Here is a 14891-nt window from a genome sequence, read left to right on the forward strand (position 1 = left end):
ACAGATATTGAGGCAAATTGAGAAATTATCCCTGAAATGGAGATGCAGTTTGAATAGTATACGTGGCGGATTATTAGTTGAGTTTGATTTAGTTGACAAGTTTTTCTCTGCGCCCAGGTGGCAGCAAGGAATAAAGAGAGAGCAAGCCAGCCAGGAGTCGAACCTAGAATCTTCTGATCCGTAGTCAGACGCGTTATCCATTGCGCCACTGGCCCACTGACTTGAGCTAATTGTGCTTGTACCAGAGTTTTCAGCTGTGGACGTGACGGGGACCTGTATCGCTTTGTGCTTGTTTTTGACCTATCAGCATATCCCTGGTGGTCTAGTGGTTAGGATTCGGCGCTCTCACCGCCGCGGCCCGGGTTCGATTCCCGGTCAGGGAACTTCTTTTGGCCATCTATAGTCACGCTGTGACGGAAGTTGGGAAGAGCCAAGTCACAAAGTCACACGACACATAGTCCATAGCAAGACTAGAATCACCCGAAGACACAGAGTGATGGCAGAACAGATACTACGAACTGTTCATTTTTAGTCTCCTCCAGTACAAAACAGTCACTTCAAATACCCACTTGATGCCTTAGAAAACACCCATGGCATCGATAGGTAAACTCTATCTCCAGGAAAAACAGGCATTTGTCTATCTTCTAATCCAGGGGGAAAAGACTAAGCTGGAAAAACGTCCATGGTATCCAAAGGTCAAAAACAGGCATTCATATGGGAACAGTTGGAGGAGTGTGGCGGGATTCTGGGCCACATTTTTTCAGCAGCTCGACCAATGACCCAGGGAAAAGAAGTCTTTTGTCTTTTGTTGTGGAATTTTAAAAGTAAGCAAGGCTAGAATTACCCGAAGACACAGATACTACCGAGCTGTTCATAATAGTCTCCTCCAGGACAAAACAGTCACTTCGTGCCTTAGAAAAAACCTGTGGTCACGCTGTGACGGAAGTTGGGAAGAGCCAAGTCACAAAGTCACACGACACATCCATAGCAAGACTAGAATCACCCGAAGACACAGAGTGATGGCAGAACAGATACTACGAACTGTTCATTTTTAGTCTCCTCCAGTACAAAACAGTCACTTCAAATACCCACTTGATGCCTTAGAAAACACCCATGGCATCGATAGGTAAACTCTATCTCCAGGAAAAACAGGCATTTGTCTATCTTCTAATCCAGGGGGAAAAGACTAAGCTGGAAAAACGTCCATGGTATCCAAAGGTCAAAAACAGGCATTCATATGGGAACAGTTGGAGGAGTGTGGCGGGATTCTGGGCCACATTTTTCAGCAGCTCGACCAATGACCCAGGAAAAGAAGTCTTTTGTCTTTTGTTGTGGAATTTTAAAAGTAAGCAAGGCTAGAATTACCCAGACACAGATACTACGAGCTGTTCATAATAGTCTCCTCCAGGACAAAACAGTCACTTCGTGCCTTAGAAAAAACCTGTGGAAAAGCCACGCCCAAAAATCAAATGGCGGCCATGGCGAAAAACAACAAGGATAACAACCTCCTTTGCTACAGTCCTCCGCTCTACCAACTGAGCTATCGAGAAGGCACACGCGGCGTGTGAGCAGAACCTCATTTTTTCAGCTTTCTGCAGTTCGACCAATGACCCCGGGAAAAAGAAGCTTCTGGCGAACCAACTGCTAGTTTGACGAAGGAAGCAAAAAGCAAAACAGCCTTCCCATACCGGGAGTCGAACCCGGGCCGCCTGGGTGAAAACCAGGAATCCTCACCGCTAGACCATATGGGAACAGACTGAAGAGTAGATTCTGGGCCATTTTCCATGCGTGTGGCGGCCCGCTGGATTTCGTAGAGGTCTTTAGCTTTTGTTGTGGGATTTTAAAAGGAAGTAAGACTAGAATTACCCGAAGACCCAAACTGATGGCAGAACAGATATTGAGGCAAATTGAGAAATTATCCCTGAAATGGAGATGCAGTTTGAATACTATACGTGGCGGATTATTAGTTGAGTTTGATTTAGTTGACAAGTTTTTCTCTGCGCCCAGGTGGCAGCAAGGAATAAAGAGAGAGCGAGCCAGCCAGAAGTCAAACCTAGAATCTTCTGATCCGTAGTCAGACGCGTTATCCATTGCGCCACTGGCCCACTGACTTGAGCTGATTGTGCTTGTACCAGAGTTTTCAGCTGTGGACGTGACGGGGACCTGTATCGCTTTGTGCTTGTTCTTGACCTATCAGCGTATCCCTGGTGGTCTAGTGGTTAGGATTCGGCGCTCTCACCGCTGCGGCCTGGTTTCGATTCCCGGTCAGGGAACTTCTTTTGGCCATCTTTAGTCACGCTGTGACGGAAGTTGGGAAGAGCCAAGTTACAAAGTCACACGACACATAGTCCATAGCAAGACTAGAATCACCCGAAGACACAGAGTGATGGCAGAACAGATACTACGAACTGTTCATTTTTAGTCTCCTCCAGTACAAAACAGTCACTTCAAATACCCACTTGATGCCTTAGAAAACACCCATGGCATCGATAGGTAAACTCTATCTCCAGGAAAAACAGGCATTTGTCTATCTTCTAATCCAGGGGAAAAGACTAAGCTGGAAAAACGTCCATGGTATCCAAAGGTCAAAAACAGGCATTCATATGGGAACAGTTGGAGGAGTGTGGCAGGATTCTGGGCCACATTTTTTCAGCAGCTCGACCAATGACCCAGGGAAAAGAAGTCTTTTGTCTTTTGTTGTGGAATTTTAAAAGTAAGCAAGGCTAGAATTACCCGAAGACACAGATACTACGAGCTGTTCATAATAGTCTCCTCCAGGACAAAACAGTCACTTCGTGCCTTAGAAAAAACCTGTGGTCACGCTGTGACGGAAGCTCGGAAAAGCCACGCCCAAAAATCAAATGGCGGCCATGGCGAAAAACAACAAGGATAACAACCTCCTTTGCTACAGTCCTCCGCTCTACCAACTGAGCTATCGAAGGCACACGGCGTGTGAGCAGAACCTCATTTTTTCAGCTTTCTGCAGTTCGACCAATGACCCCGGTAAAAAGAAGCTTCTGGCGAACCAACTGCTAGTTTGACGAAGGAAGCAAAACGCAAAACAGCCTTCCCATACCGGGAGTCAAACCCGGGCCACCTGGGTGAAAACCAGGAATCCTCACCGCTAGACCATATGGGAAGAGACTGAAGAGTAGATTCTGGGCCATTTTCCATGCGTGTGGCCGGCCCGCGGATTTCGTAGAGGTCTTTAGCTTTTGTTGTGTGAATTTAAAAGGAAGTAAGACTAGAATTACCCGAAGACCCAAACTGATGGCAGAACAGATATTGAGGCAAATTGAGAAATTATCCCTGAAATGGAGATGCAGTTTGAATACTATACGTGGCGGATTATTAGTTGAGTTTGATTTAGTTGACAAGTTTTTCTCTGCGCCAAGGTGGCAGCAAGGAATACAGAGAGAGCGAGCCAGCCAGGAGTCAAACCTAGAATCTTCTGATCCGTAGTCAGACGCGTTATCCATTGCGCCACTGGCCCACTGACTTGAGCTGATTGTGCTTGTACCAGAGTTTCCAGCTGTGGACGTGACGGGGACCTGTATCGCTTTGTGCTTGTTCTTGACCTGTCAGCGTGTCCCTGGTGGTCTAGTGGTTAGGATTCGGCGCTCTCACCACCGCGGCCCGGGTTCGATTCCTGGTCAGGGAACTTCTTTTGGCCATCTATAGTCACGCTGTGACGGAAGTTGGGAAGAGCCAAGTCACAAAGTCACACGACACATAGTCCATAGCAAGACTAGAATCACCCGAAGACACAGAGTGATGGCAGAACAGATACTACGAACTGTTCATTTTTAGTCTCCTCCAGTACAAAACAGTCACTTCAAATACCCACTTGATGCCTTAGAAAACACCCATGGCATCGCTAGGTAAACTCTATCTCCAGGAAAAACAGGCATTTGTCTATCTTCTAATCCAGGGGGAAAAGACTAAGCTGGAAAAACGTCCATGGTATCCAAAGGTCAAAAACAGGCATTCATATGGGAACAGTTGGAGGAGTGTGGCGGGATTCTGGGCCACATTTTTCAGCAGCTCGACCAATGACCCAGGGAAAAGAAGTCTTTTGTCTTTTGTTGTGGAATTTTAAAAAGTAAGCAAGGCTAGAATTACCCAAAGACACAGATACTACGAGCTGTTCATAATAGTCTCCTCCAGGACAAAACAGTCACTTCGTGCCTTAGAAAAAACCTGTGGTCACGCTGTGACGGAAGCTCGGAAAAGCCACGCCCAAAAATCAAATGGCGGCCATGGCGAAAAACAACTCCTTCGAGCCGGAGTCGAACCAGCGACCTAAGGATAACAACCTCCTTTGCTACAGTCCTCCGCTCTACCAACTGAGCTATCAAAGGCACACGTCGTGTGAACAGAACCTAATTTTTTCAGCTTTCTGCAGTTCGACCAATGAACCCGGGAAAAAGAAGCTTCTGGCGAACCAACTGCTAGTTTGACGAAGGAAGCAAAAAGCAAAACAGCCTTCCCATACCGGGAGTCGAACCCGGGCCGCCTGGGTGAAAACCAGGAATCCTCACCGCTAGACCATATGGGAACAGACTGAAGAGTAGATTCTGGGCCATTTTCCATGCGTGTGGCCGGCCCGCGGATTTCGTAGAGGTCTTTAGCTTTTGTTGTGGGATTTTAAAAGGAAGTAAGACTAGAATTACCCGAAGACCCAAACTGATGGCAGAACAGATATTGAGGCAAATTGAGAAATTATCCCTGAAATGGAGATGCAGTTTGAATACTATACGTGGCGGATTATTAGTTGAGTTTGATTTAGTTGACAAGTTTTTCTCTGCACCCAGGTGGCAGCAAGGAATAAAGAGAGAGCGAGCCAGCCAGGAGTCGAACCTAGAATCTTCTGATCCGTAGTCAGACGCGTTATCCATTGCGCCACTAGCCCACTGACTTGAGCTGATTGTGCTTGTACCAGAGTTTCCAGCTGTGGACGTGACGGGGACCTGTATCGCTTTGTGCTTGTTCTTGACCTATCAGCGTATCCCTGGTGGTCTAGTGGTTAGGATTCGGCGCTCTCACCGCCGCGGCCCGGGTTCGATTCCCGGTCAGGGAACTTCTTTTGGCCATCTATAGTCACGCTGTGACGGAAGTTGGGAATAGCCAATTCACAAAGTCACACGACACATAGTCCATAGCAAGACTAGAATCACCCGAAGACACAGAGTGATGGCAGAACAGATACTACGAACTGTTCATTTTTAGTCTCCTCCAGTACAAAACAGTCACTTCAAATACCCACTTGATGCCTTAGAAAACACCCATGGCATCGCTAGGTAAACTCTATCTCCAGGAAAAACAGGCATTTGTCTATCTTCTAATCCAGGGGGAAAAGACTAAGCTGGAAAAACGTCCATGGTATCCAAAGGTCAAAAACAGGCATTCATATGGGAACAGTTGGAGGAGTGTGGCGGGATTCTGGGCCACATTTTTTCAGCAGCTCGACCAATGACCCAGGGAAAAGAAGTCTTTTGTCTTTTGTTGTGGAATTTTAAAAGTAAGCAAGGCTAGAATTACCCAAGACACAGATACTACGAGCTGTTCATAATAGTCTCCTCCAGGACAAAACAGTCACTTCGTGCCTTAGAAAAAACCTGTGGTCACGCTGTGACGGAAGCTCGGAAAAGCCACGCCCAAAAATCAAATGGCGGCCATGGCGAAAAACAACTCCTTCGAGCCGGAGTCGGACCAGCGACCTAAGGATAACAACCTCCTTTGCTACAGTCCTCCGCTCTACCAACTGAGCTATCGAAGGCACACGGCATGTGAGCAGAACCTCATTTTTTCAGCTTTCTGCAGTTCGACCAATGACCCCGGGAAAAAGAAGCTTCTGGCGAACCAACTGCTAGTTTGACGAAGGAAGCAAAAAGCAAAACAGCCTTCACATACCGGGAGTCGAACCCAGGCCGCCTGGGTGAAAACCAGGAATCCTCACCGCTAGACCATATGGGAACAGAATGAAGAGTAGATTCTGGGCCATTTTCCATGCGTGTGGCCGCTAGAATTACCCGCCAGATATTGAGGCAAATTGATTTCGTAGAGAGTCTTTAGCTTTTGTTGTGCAAGCGCGCCCAGGTTATCCATTGCGCCTTTGGCCCACTGACTTGAGCTGATTGTGCTTGTACCAGAGTTTTCAGCTGTGGACGTGACGGGGACCTGTATCACTTTGTGCTTGTTCTTGACCTATCAGCGTATCCCTGGTGGTCTAGTGGTTAGGATTCGGCGCTCTCACCGCTGCGGCCCGGGTTCGATTCCCGGTCAGGGAACTTCTTTTGGCCATCTATAGTCACGCTGTGACGGAAGTTGGGAAGAGCCAAGTCACAAAGTCACACGACACATAGTCCATAGCAAGACTAGAATCACCCGAAGACACAGAGTGATGGCAGAACAGATACTACTGAACTGTTCATTTTAGTCTCCTCCAGTACAAAACAGTCACTTCAAATACCCTCTTGATGCCTTAGAAAACACCCATGGCATCGATAGGTAAACTCTATCTCCAGGAAAAACAGGCATTTGTCTATCTTCTAATCCAGGGGGAAAAGACTAAGCTGGAAAAACGTCCATGGTATCCAAAGGTCAAAAACAGGCATTCATATGGGAACAGTTGGAGGAGTGTGGCGGGATTCTGGGCCACATTTTTTCAGCAGCTCGACCAATGACCCAGGGAAAATAAGTCTTTTGTCTTTTGTTGTGGAATTTTAAAAGTAAGCAAGGCTACAATTACCCGAAGACACAGATACTACGAGCTGTTCATAATAGTCTCCTCCAGGACAAAACAGTCACTTCGTGCCTTAGAAAAAACCTGTGGTCAAGCTGTGACGGAAGCTCGGAAAAGCCACGCCCAAAAATCAAATGGCGGCCATGGCGAAAAACAACTCCTTCGAGCCGGAGTTGAACCAGCGACCTAAGGATAACAACCTCCTTTGCTACAGTCCTCCGCTCTACCAACTGAGCTATCGAAGGCACACGCTCTGTGAGCAGAACCTCATTTTTTCAGCTTTCTGCAGTTCGACCAATGACCCGGAAAAGAAGCTTCTGGCGAACCAACTGCTAGTTTGACGAAGGAAGCAAAAAGCAAAACAGCCTTCCCATACCGAGTCGAACCCGGCCGCCTGGGTGAAAACCAGGAATCCTCACCGCTAGACCATATGGGAACAGACTGAAGAGTAGATTCTGGGCCATTTTCCATGCGTGTGGCCGCCCATGATTTCGTGAGAGGTCTTTAGCTTTTGTTGTGGGATTTTAAAAGGAAGTAAGACTAGAATTACCCAAGACCCAAACTGATGGCAGAACAGATATTGAGGCAAATTGAGAAATTATCCCTGAAATGGAGATGCAGTTTGAATACTATACGTGGCGGATTATTAGTTGAGTTTGATTTTTAGTTGACAAGTTTTTCTCTGCGCCCAGGTGGCAGCAAGGAATAAAGAGAGAGCGAGCCAGCCAGGAGTCGAACCTAGAATCTTCTGATCCGTAGTCAGACGCGTTATCCATTGCGCCACTGGCCCACTGACAGAACGGCAGACAGTCCGGGCAGACAGAACGGCGGATGACTCCGGTAAGACCAGAGGCGGGGGATTGTGCATTTATACTAACAATGCTTGGTGCACAAACTCTGTTATCGTTGGGAGACACTGCTCAGCCAACCTAGAGTTTCTCATGGTTAAGAGTAGACCGTTTTATCTGCCACGGGAGTTCACATCAACCATCATAACTGCTGCTTATATTCCACCCGATGCTGATGCCAAGCTTGCTATGAATGAACTTCATGCAGCCATCATTAAACAACAGGCTGCTCACCCGGAGGCTGCATTTATTGTTGCGGGGGATTTTAATCACTCTAACTTGAAGGCAGTACTCCCTAAATTTCACCAGAACGTTTTCTGTCACACCAGAGGAAACAGAACTTTGGACCATGTATACACAAACATGGCTGAAGCCTATGCTGTGACCCCCTCCCCATCTAGGACAATCGGATCACCTTTCTTTGTTCCTCACCCCAAGTACTCCCCCTCATCAACCGTGTGAAGCCATCAGTGAGGACCATCAAAGTCTGGCCAGCGGGGCTGACTCCACACTCCAGGACAGGTTTCAACACACAGACTGGAGTATGTTTGCTTCCCAGGCTACCTGTGGCTCTCACACGGATATAGACCACTACACTTCCTCTGTTCTGGATTACATCAACACCACCATAGACAGTGTTACTACCCAGAAACAGATCACCACATACCCAAATCAGAAGCCATGGATGAACAAGGAGGTGCGCCTTCTGTTGAAAGCACGCAACACTGCCTTCAGATCAGGTGACGCACAGGCCTACAGCACTTCCAGGGCAAATCTGAAGAGGGGCATCAAAAGGCCAAGTACTGCTACAAGCTGAAGTTAGAGGAGCACTTTTCCAACTCTGACCCTCGACGCATGTGGCAGGGGCATCCAGGCCATCAGTGATTACAAGCCCAACCACTCCACCCCACAGCACCAAATGTCTTCTTTCTGGACAAGCTTAATGACTTTTATGCTCGCTTTGAGAGGATAATAATGAAACGGTCACCAAGATCACCCCCTTAACCGACCCACCCATCACACTCACCTCCTCAGAGGTTTACACTGCACTAAGCCGGATCAACGCGCGCAAGGCTGCTGGACCAGACGGTATCCCTGGACGCGCATACTACGGGCATGTGCAGAGCAGCTCGCTGGGGTATTCGCGGACATTTTCAACATGTCCCTTGCCCAAGCAGCTGTACCAACATGCTTCAAATCCACCTCCATTGTGCCAGTGCCGAAAATCTCAAGCCCAGTGTGCCTAAATGACTACCGCCCTGTAGCACTCACACCCATCGTTATGAAGTGCTTTGAGCGACTAGTCCTGTCACATCTGAAGGACTCTCTGCCTTCCACACTGGACCCCCACCAGTTTGCCTACCAAGGCAATAGGAGCACTGAGGACGCAGTCTCCATCGCACTGCACTCTGTACTCACACACTTGGACAATAAAAACACTTACGCACGGATGCTGTTTGTTGACTTCAGTTCAGCATTCAACACGGTCATACCCTCTAAGTTAATCACCAAACTCAGAGATCTGGACATTAACACCTCACTGTGCAACTGGGTTATGGACTTCCTGACCAACAGACCTCAGCATGTTAGGTCAGGCCACATCCGCTCCACCACTATCACTCTCAACACCGGTGTACCACAAGGCTGTGTGCTGAGCCCCTTCCTCTACTCCTCTTCACCCACGACTGCAGGCCTGTGTTTGGATCTAACTCCATCATCAAGTTTGCAGATGACACTACGGTGATCGTTCTCATCAGCAACAACGATGAGACTGCCTACAGAGAAGAGGTCCAGCATCTGGCCACGTGGTGCAAAGACAATAATCTGCTCCTTAACACCACCAAAACCAAGGAGCTCATTGTGGACTTCAGGAAGGTGAGAAGAGGCACACATGATCCCATCCACATTAATGGGATTGCTGTGGAGCCTGTCTCATGCATCAAGTTCCTGGGAACCCACATCTCTGAAGATCTGTCCTGGACCACCAACACCTCCAGCCTGGTCAAGAAGGCTCACCAGCGTTTATTCTTTCTGAGGAAACTTAAGAAGAACCAGCTGTCCTCAGCCATCCTGGTGAACTTCTATCGCTGTACAATAGAGAGCATCCTAACAAACTGTGTCACAGTCTGGTATGGGAGCTGCTCTGTTGCTGAGCGTAAGGCACTGCAGCGGGTGGTGAAAACTGCCCAGCGCATCACAGAACTCCACTTCCATCCATTGAGGACATCCAGAAGAAACACTGTTTGCGCTGAGCTTGCAGTATTCTTAAAGACTCCTCTCACCCTGCCCACAAACTGTTTTCCCTCCTGCCATCTGGCAGGCGATTCAGATTCCCTCGGACTAGAACAAGTAGACTGAGGAACAGCTTTTTTACCAGAGCTGTCTCACTACTGAATTCTACCCCCCACTGATGTCTGCCCCACCCACCCCATTAAAACAAAAATACAAAAATGCACTGTTAACATTCATTGCACTCCACTGTATATATCTTTGTAAATGTATGTACATATCCACTGTACATACTCTTGTAAAATTGTCTATACATATCCTGTATATCCTGCTCTTTCTTATGTACATAACGATCTGTAAATTGTTTACACATAATCACTGTAAATTCCCCTTCTCATCTGTAATTTAATTTGTACATATTTATCTTTGTAATTTATATTTATATTTGTACCTATATCCTGCACTTGCTGCTTATTGCACTCCTGGTTAGACCTAAACTGCATTTCGTTACCTTGTACTTGTACATGTGTAATGACAATAAAGTTGAATCTAATCTAATCTTGAGCTGATTGTGCTTGTACCAGAGTTTCCAGCTGTGGACGTGACGGGACCTGTATCGCTTTGTGCTTGTTCTTGACCTGTCAGCGTATCCCTGGTGGTCTAGTGGTTAGGATTCGGCGCTCTCACCACGCGGCCCGGTTCGATTCCTGGTCAGGGAACTTCTTTTGGCCATCTATAGTCACGCTGTGACGGAAGTTGGGAAGAGCCAAGTCACAAAGTCACACGACACATAGTCCATAGCAAGACTAGAATATGACTATAGTCACGCTGTGACGGAAGTTGGGAAGAGCCAAGTCACAAAGTCACACGACACATAGTCCATAGCAAGACTAGAATCACCCGAAGACACAGAGTGATGGCAGAACAGATACTACGAACTGTTCATTTTAGTCTCCTCCAGTACAAAACAGTCACTTCAAATACCCTCTTGATGCCTTAGAAAACACCCATGGCATCGATAGGTAAACTCTATCTCCAGGAAAAACAGGCATTTGTCTATCTTCTAATCCAGGGGAAAAGACTAAGCTGGAAAACGTCCATGGTATCCAAAGGTCAAAAACAGGCATTCATATGGGAACAGTTGGAGGAGTGTGGCGGGATTCTGGGCCACATTTTTTCAGCAGCTCGACCAATGACCCAGGAAAATAAGTCTTTTGTCTTTTGTTGTGGAATTTTAAAAGTAAGCAAGGCTACAATTACCCGAAGACACAGATACTACGAGCTGTTCATAATAGTCTCCTCCAGGACAAAACAGTCACTTCGTGCCTTAGAAAAAACCTGTGGTCAAGCTGTGACGGAAGCTCGGAAAAGCCACGCCCAAAAATCAAATGGCGGCCATGGCGAAAAACAACTCCTTCGAGCCGGAGTTGAACCAGCGACCTAAGGATAACAACCTCCTTTGCTACAGTCCTCCGCTCTACCAACTGAGCTATCGAAGGCACACGCTCTGTGAGCAGAACCTCATTTTTTCAGCTTTCTGCAGTTCGACCAATGACCCCGGGAAAAAGAAGCTTCTGGCGAACCAACTGCTAGTTTGACGAAGGAAGCAAAAAGCAAAACAGCCTTCCCATACCGGGAGTCGAACCCAGGCCGCCTGGGTGAAAACCAGGAATCCTCACCGCTAGACCATATGGGAACAGACTGAAGAGTAGATTCTGGGCCATTTTCCATGCGTGTGGCGGCCCATGATTTCGTAGAGTCTTTAGCTTTTGTTGTGGGATTTTAAAAGGAAGTAAGACTAGAATTACCGAAGACCCAAACTGATGGCAGAACAGATATTGAGGCAAATTGAGAAATTATCCTGAAATGGAGATGCAGTTTGAATACTATACGTGGCGGATTATTAGTTGAGTTTGATTTAGTTGACAAGTTTTTCTCTGCGCCCAGGTGGCAGCAAGGAATAAAGAGAGAGCGAGCCAGCCAGGAGTCGAACCTAGAATCTTCTGATCCGTAGTCAGACGCGCGTTATCCATTGCGCCACTGGCCCACTGACAGAACGGCAGACAGTCCGGGCAGACAGAGTTTTTATGACTCGCGGTAAGACCAGAGGCGGGGATTGTGCATTTATACTAACAATGCTTGGTGCACAAACTCTGTTATCGCTTGGAGACACTGCTCAGCCAACCTAGAGTTTCTCATGGTTAAGAGTAGACCGCTTTATCTGCCACGGAGTTCACATCAACCATCATAACTGCTGCTTATATTCCACCCGATGTTGATGCCAAGCTTGCTCATGAATGAACTTCATGCAGCCATCACCGAACAACAGGCTGCTCACCCGGAGGCTGTTCATTTATTGTTCCTCCAGTTTTAATCACTCTAACTTGAAGGCAGTACTCCTAAATTTCACAGAACGTTTTCTGTCACACCAGAGGAAACAGAACTTTGGACCATGTATACACAAACATGGCTGAAGCCTAAGCTGTGACCCCCTCCCCATCTAGGACAATCGGATCACCTTTCTTTGTTCCTCACCCCAAGTACTCCCCTCATCAACATTGTGAAGCCATCAGTGAGGACCATCAAAAAGAAGTCTGGCCAGCGGGGCTGACTCCACACTCCAGGACAGGTTTCAACACACAGACTGGAGTATGTTTGCTTCCCAGGCTACCTGTGGCTCTCTCCACGGATATAGACCACTACACTTCCTCTGTTCTGGATTACATCAACACCACCATGGACAGTGTTACTGCCCAGAAACAGATCACCACATACCCAAATCAGAAGCCATGGATGAACAAGGAGGTGCGCCTTCTGTTGAAAGCACGCAACACTGCCTTCTCCCGAGATCAGGTGACGAACCTCAGGCCTACAGCACTTCCAGGGCAAATCTGAAGAGGGGAAGCATCAAAAGGCCAAGTGCTACTTTGTGAAGCTGAAGTTAGAGGAGCACTTTTCCAACTCTGACCCTCGGCGCCTGTGTGCAGGGGGAATCCAGGCCATCCAGTGATTACAAGCCCAACCACTCCACCCCACAGCACCAAATGTCTTCTTTCTGGACAAGCTTAATGACTTTTATGCTCTTTTGTTGAGGGATAATAATGAAATACGGTCACCAAGATCACCCCCTTAACCGACCCACCATCATCACAGATATTCCTCAGAGGTTTACACTGCACTAAGCCGGATCAACGCGCGATGCAGCTGCTGGACCAGACGGTATCCCTGGACGCTAGATTACGGGCATGTGCAGAGCAGCTCGATGGGGGTATTTGACATTTTTTGTCCCTTGCCCAGGTGGCAGCTGTACCAACATGCTTCAAATCCACCTCCATTGTGCCAGTGCCGAAAATCTCAAGCCCAGTGTGCCTAAATGACTACCGCCATGCAGCACTGGCCCATCGTTACTGAAGTGCTTTGAGCGACTAGTCCTGTCACATCTGGAAGGACTCTCTGCCTTCCACACTGGACCTATCAGCCAGTTTGCCTACCTAGTGGCAATAGGAGCACTGAGGACGCAGTCTCCATTCGCACTGCACTCTGTACTCTATAGTCACACTTGGACAATAAAAAGTCACTTACGCACGGATGCTGTTTGTTGACTTCAGTTCAGCATTCAACACGGTCATACCCTCTAAGTTAATCACCAAACTCAGAGATCTGGACATTAACACCTCACTGTGCAACTGGGTTATGGACTTCCTGACCAACAGACCTCAGCATGTTAGGTCAGGCCATCCGCTCCACCACTATCACTCTCAACACCGGTGTACCACAAGGCTGTGTGCTGGGCCCCTTCCTCTACTCCTCTTCACCCAGGGACTGCAGGCCTGTGTTTTTGATCTAACTCCATCATCAAGTTTGCAGATGCACTACGGTGATCGTTCTCATCAGCAACAACGATGAGACTGCCTACAGAGAAGAGGTCCAGCATCTGGCCACGTGGTGCAAAGACAATAATCTGCTCCTTAACACCACCAAAAGTCAAGGAGCACATTGTGGACTTCAGGAAGGTGAGAAGAGGCACACATGATCCCATCCACATTAATGGGATTGCTGTGGAGCCTGTCTCATGCATCAAGTTCCTGGGAACCCACATCTCTGAGAGATCTGTCCTGGACCACCAACACCTCCAGCCTGGTCAAGAAGGCTCAATCAGCGTTTATTCTTTCTGAGGAAACTTAAGAAGGAACCAGCTGTCCTCAGCCATCCTGGTGAACTTCTATCGCTGCTACAATGAGAGAGCATCCTAACAAACTGTGTCACAGTCTGGAATATGGGAGCTGCTCTGTTGCTGAGCGTACAGATACTGCAGCCGGTTCATGAAAACTCTCCTCCAGCGCATCACAGGAACTCCACTTCCATCCATTGAGGACATCCAGAAGAAACACTGTTTGCCATGGCGAAAACAACTTGGATTCTTAAAGACTCCTCTACAGTCCTCCGCCCACAAACTGTTTTCCCTCCTGCCATCTGGCAGAGCAGATTCAGATTCCTTTCTGCGGACTAGAACAAGTGACTGAGGAAAAGCTTTTTACCAGAGCTGTCTCACTACTGAATTCTACCCCCACTGATGTCTGCCCCACCCACCCCATTAAAACAAAAATACAAAAATGCACTGTTAACATTCATTGCACTCCACTGTATATATCTTTGTAAATGTATGTACATATCCACTGTACATACTTCTGGTAAAATTGTCTATAGTTTCATAGAGTTCTGTAGCTATCCTGCTCTTTCTTTGTACATAAGTATCTGTAGAATTGTTTACACATAAACTGACTGCAGAACAGATATCTCAGGTAATTTTTATTGTACATATTTATCCTTTGTAATTTATATTTATATTTGAATAGTATATCCTGCACTTGCTTATTAGTTGACTCCTGGTTAGACCTAAACTGCATTTTTACCTTGTACTTGTACAGGTGTAATGACAATAAAGTTGAATCTAATCTAATCTTGAGCTGATTGTCAAACCTAGAATCTTCTGATCTGTGGTCAGTGACGGGACCTGTATCGCCACTGTGCCCACTTGACCTGTCAGCGTGATTGTGCTTGTAGTGGTT

At 47.3% G+C, this 14891-nt stretch overlaps 19 non-coding genes across 19 annotated transcripts; 5 read left to right on the forward strand and 14 right to left on the reverse strand.

Annotated features, from left to right (window-relative positions):
• Positions 1 to 142: 142 nt before the first annotated feature.
• Positions 143 to 215, reverse strand: trnar-acg. Its single transcript has one exon. It is a non-coding gene; the product is annotated as a tRNA-Arg (tRNA).
• Positions 216 to 311: 96 nt separating this feature from the next.
• Positions 312 to 383, forward strand: trnae-cuc. The gene has a single exon. It is a non-coding gene; the product is annotated as a tRNA-Glu (tRNA).
• Positions 384 to 1679: 1296 nt separating this feature from the next.
• trnae-uuc lies at positions 1680 to 1751 on the reverse strand. Its single transcript has one exon. It is a non-coding gene; the product is annotated as a tRNA-Glu (tRNA).
• Positions 1752 to 2201: 450 nt separating this feature from the next.
• trnae-cuc lies at positions 2202 to 2273 on the forward strand. The gene has a single exon. It is a non-coding gene; the product is annotated as a tRNA-Glu (tRNA).
• Positions 2274 to 3067: 794 nt separating this feature from the next.
• Positions 3068 to 3139, reverse strand: trnae-uuc. The gene has a single exon. It is a non-coding gene; the product is annotated as a tRNA-Glu (tRNA).
• Positions 3140 to 3420: 281 nt separating this feature from the next.
• Positions 3421 to 3493, reverse strand: trnar-acg. Its single transcript has one exon. It is a non-coding gene; the product is annotated as a tRNA-Arg (tRNA).
• A 96-nt stretch (positions 3494 to 3589) lies between these two features.
• On the forward strand, positions 3590 to 3661 carry trnae-cuc. Its single transcript has one exon. It is a non-coding gene; the product is annotated as a tRNA-Glu (tRNA).
• Positions 3662 to 4274: 613 nt separating this feature from the next.
• Positions 4275 to 4361, reverse strand: trnay-gua. The gene is given in 2 exon segments: positions 4275 to 4310; positions 4325 to 4361. It is a non-coding gene; the product is annotated as a tRNA-Tyr (tRNA).
• A 125-nt stretch (positions 4362 to 4486) lies between these two features.
• Positions 4487 to 4558, reverse strand: trnae-uuc. Its single transcript has one exon. It is a non-coding gene; the product is annotated as a tRNA-Glu (tRNA).
• Positions 4559 to 4839: 281 nt separating this feature from the next.
• On the reverse strand, positions 4840 to 4912 carry trnar-acg. The gene has a single exon. It is a non-coding gene; the product is annotated as a tRNA-Arg (tRNA).
• A 96-nt stretch (positions 4913 to 5008) lies between these two features.
• Positions 5009 to 5080, forward strand: trnae-cuc. Its single transcript has one exon. It is a non-coding gene; the product is annotated as a tRNA-Glu (tRNA).
• Positions 5081 to 5692: 612 nt separating this feature from the next.
• Positions 5693 to 5779, reverse strand: trnay-gua. The gene is given in 2 exon segments: positions 5693 to 5728; positions 5743 to 5779. It is a non-coding gene; the product is annotated as a tRNA-Tyr (tRNA).
• Positions 5780 to 5904: 125 nt separating this feature from the next.
• trnae-uuc lies at positions 5905 to 5976 on the reverse strand. Its single transcript has one exon. It is a non-coding gene; the product is annotated as a tRNA-Glu (tRNA).
• A 242-nt stretch (positions 5977 to 6218) lies between these two features.
• Positions 6219 to 6290, forward strand: trnae-cuc. The gene has a single exon. It is a non-coding gene; the product is annotated as a tRNA-Glu (tRNA).
• A 613-nt stretch (positions 6291 to 6903) lies between these two features.
• trnay-gua lies at positions 6904 to 6990 on the reverse strand. Its single transcript is given in 2 exon segments — positions 6904 to 6939; positions 6954 to 6990. It is a non-coding gene; the product is annotated as a tRNA-Tyr (tRNA).
• Positions 6991 to 7462: 472 nt separating this feature from the next.
• On the reverse strand, positions 7463 to 7535 carry trnar-acg. Its single transcript has one exon. It is a non-coding gene; the product is annotated as a tRNA-Arg (tRNA).
• Positions 7536 to 11234: 3699 nt separating this feature from the next.
• trnay-gua lies at positions 11235 to 11321 on the reverse strand. Its single transcript is given in 2 exon segments — positions 11235 to 11270; positions 11285 to 11321. It is a non-coding gene; the product is annotated as a tRNA-Tyr (tRNA).
• A 125-nt stretch (positions 11322 to 11446) lies between these two features.
• On the reverse strand, positions 11447 to 11518 carry trnae-uuc. The gene has a single exon. It is a non-coding gene; the product is annotated as a tRNA-Glu (tRNA).
• A 276-nt stretch (positions 11519 to 11794) lies between these two features.
• trnar-acg lies at positions 11795 to 11869 on the reverse strand. The gene has a single exon. It is a non-coding gene; the product is annotated as a tRNA-Arg (tRNA).
• Between the last annotated feature and the right edge of the window lie 3022 nt (positions 11870 to 14891).

This window comes from Puntigrus tetrazona, chromosome 4 (assembly GCF_018831695.1).
Source record: "Puntigrus tetrazona isolate hp1 chromosome 4, ASM1883169v1, whole genome shotgun sequence".
Lineage (NCBI taxonomy): Eukaryota > Metazoa > Chordata > Actinopteri > Cypriniformes > Cyprinidae > Puntigrus > Puntigrus tetrazona.